Source organism: Miscanthus floridulus, chromosome 15, assembly GCF_019320115.1.
Source record: "Miscanthus floridulus cultivar M001 chromosome 15, ASM1932011v1, whole genome shotgun sequence".
Classification (NCBI taxonomy): domain Eukaryota; kingdom Viridiplantae; phylum Streptophyta; class Magnoliopsida; order Poales; family Poaceae; genus Miscanthus; species Miscanthus floridulus.
In genome coordinates, this window is record NC_089594.1 from 20059724 (window position 1) to 20062663 (window position 2940).

Consider the following 2940-nt stretch of genomic DNA (forward strand, 5'->3'; position numbering starts at 1 on the left):
ACAACAGCAAAGTTGAGTGGCATCTACTAATTGTGTGGAGAAGGTGTTGATTAGTCTAAGGACTACTATACTAACGTGTAAAATAAATAAGGACACAAGAAAACTTTAAGTTGTGCTGTTTTGCAGACATAGTGCACGTATGATTTATTAGTGTGTATGAAGAGGATGGAACAATGGATGCATTTGTTTCCTTCTCCTTTGGGTCCTTCAACCTTCTGGGCCGACGGGTGTAGCCTAATGCTGCTGCATTTAAACTCGGGAAACTGTAAGTAAGTACGTGGCACTTGACAGTACGTTCAATCAAAGCCCCAAAAACAGTATGTAGTGTCTCACACGTCACAAACGATGCTAGGCTTTTTGGTCGATTATTATATACATTGTTCGGTATATCTATTAAATAATGCGTCAATTTACAACAGACGTCGATATGTCCGAGTGGCTAAGGAGACAGACTTGAAATCTGTTGGGCTTCGCCCGTGCAGGTTCCAACCCTGCTGTCGACGTTTTTACCTTTTATTTTTGAGTCATGGAGTAGGCCAATTGGCGCACTGGGCCGAGGAAGACTCGTTGGTGGGCCAGCTATGGAAAGGAGGGGGAGAGGGCCAAGGAAAGGCTAGGCCGAAGTACTAAAAAAGAGGACTCTACTAGGGCTTTCAAAGGGGTTTAATTAACTCCAAATCAAAGCTAAACAAAAGGAAAAGATATCATACACTTATATGCAATACGTAGATATGGGTGCACACATTAAATTAGAAACTTTCTATTGTGTGATAGGGAGGGACAACAAGGTTTAGGTTTCAGACAGAATGTAATAAGTTTAAATTGAATTTGAGTGGTAGCTCGAATTCAATCTCATTTTATTTTTGGAGGAAAAATAAATTGGTTTTAATTTATATTAAAACTTGCCTCGGTCACCATCTTAGTCTGGAAATTTTATGTTGCAAATCTGAAACAGGTAGATGAACGGAAAGATTTTACTTAGGTTTGACCTATTCACTATGTGCAACACGCATTGCACAAAATAATTTAAAATGTTGGTATTTTTGTAATGACGACACATAAAACACACGGATTGTTACAAATAATGAAGAAGAACCCTCTTTCTCTTCAAGTGAGTATGGGTATCCAAGAGTCCGACCCTGAGCCAAATCGATAGCCATATTATCTAGAAGAAGCAATTTGGGATCGCAGATACTCAATTATTGTTGAGGGCAAAAGAGTTCGCTTCAAGAAGAGGGTCAAGGAACCAAGAAGGGATGGGGCTTGCATAGCAATTCTAGAGTGGACGAGTGGTTAAGACACATGCTCAAGTTAAAGTGGTGAGTCAATCAAAGACTTCACCACCCGCTCCCCCAACCATGCCTCTTCACCAAGTCATCACCAACATGCCTAATGGCTATGGGTAAGAAAATCAATGTATGTAATGACTCTCGATGACGAAGAGTCCTACTTGACTTGCTCTGTGAACAAGAGAGGTTTTTGAAGAAAGAAACTAAAGAAATTAAGGCCCTTTAAGCAATTTAAGAACTCAATGTTACCTTTGTCTATCGTTATGAGTCATATCTTAATAGATTCAATTTGTTAGACAATGAGCATTATGAGCTCAAATCAAAATTTAAGTCTTAATGCAAATGGGCCTCTTTTATGCATGGATCAATCTACCTATTGCTCAATTCCTTCAAAGGAGGTGATTGTCGATGTTTCACCACCGATAGCCTGCCACGGGGGTACCCGGGGCAGTTTGTTCGGGCTTCGGCGTATGCAGAACTCGACGGTAAACGTAAGAGACAGTCGATTTATCCTGGTTCGGGCCCTCGACCGTGATCGAGTAACAGCCCTACGTCCAGTCAGCGTTAGCGTTTGCGTTGGATTGATTGTAAAGTGTTGCGTTATCTAAGTCCCTTTTCCAGGAACTCCACCCTCCTTTATATAGTCAGGAGGCCAGAGTCCTACAGCCTGTTCGGGAGGCCGTAAACGATCGTGGATTATTTACTGCTGGCTGGTTTGGTGTGAGAGAAAAACACTGTTTCCGGCTGGAAATTTACGATCGTTTACGAGCAAGCGAACAGGCGGCTAGTCGGTTTACAATGAGAGTTCCTAGTAGAATTACAGAATAATACTACTACTAAGATTACATAGAAAGAATCCTAGTTAGACTAGATCTTCTCCCTTTTCTGTTGGGTATCCCGTGGGTCCCGTATCGACAAGCCCCCGAGCACTTCATGGTTGAGCTCAGGAAGCCTCATCTTGTTCCTTCCACTAGTAGAGAACAGACCTTTGATCCTCGGCCAAAATGGGCTGTAGTCCCGGAATTTTTTGTCCCCGAGACTAGAAATACCTTTAGTCCCGGTTGGAGGCTCCAACCGGGACTAAAGGTCCCTGCCCAACGGCTACTGCGCCAGACAGAGGTGGCAGGGACCTTTAGTCCCGGTTGGAGCCTCCAACCGGGACTAAAGGTATACTTTTACTCCCGGTTGGTGGATCCAACCGGGAGTAAAGGTCTACTCCCGGGCCATGGCTGCGCCCGGGGTTGGAAAGTTACCTTTAGTCCCGGTTGGATCCACCAACCGGGACTAAAGGTCCCCCCTTTATATATCGGCCGTCTCCTTCTTCCTCCCCGAGCCCGAGCTCAGCGTATTTTGAAGCTCACTGCAGTAGTGTTCTTGCTTCCTCCCTCCCTCCATTGTTCCTCCATCTATTCTTCGATTCCTCCGTCGATTTCTTTGATTTCTCCGTCGATTCTTCAGTTGTAAAGGTTACCAATCTCATACTCTCATTTTTCACCATTGTCTTATCTCATTTTGTTCACTATATATATATATGGTTCTTTATTGTGGTTTTTTTTTCATTTGTAAGCAATTTGAGCTCAAAATCACTTCAAGCTTGCATATTTACATGAAAGAAGGTTAAAGTAGCTAGTTGAACTTGCGGACCGTGTTC

General features: G+C 43.2%; 1 non-coding gene across 1 annotated transcript; it reads left to right on the forward strand.

The window, feature by feature from the left end:
- Positions 1-421: 421 nt before the first annotated feature.
- On the forward strand, positions 422-503 carry TRNAS-UGA (transfer RNA serine (anticodon UGA)). Its single transcript has one exon. It is a non-coding gene; the product is annotated as a tRNA-Ser (tRNA).
- The last annotated feature ends 2437 nt before the right edge of the window (positions 504-2940 follow it).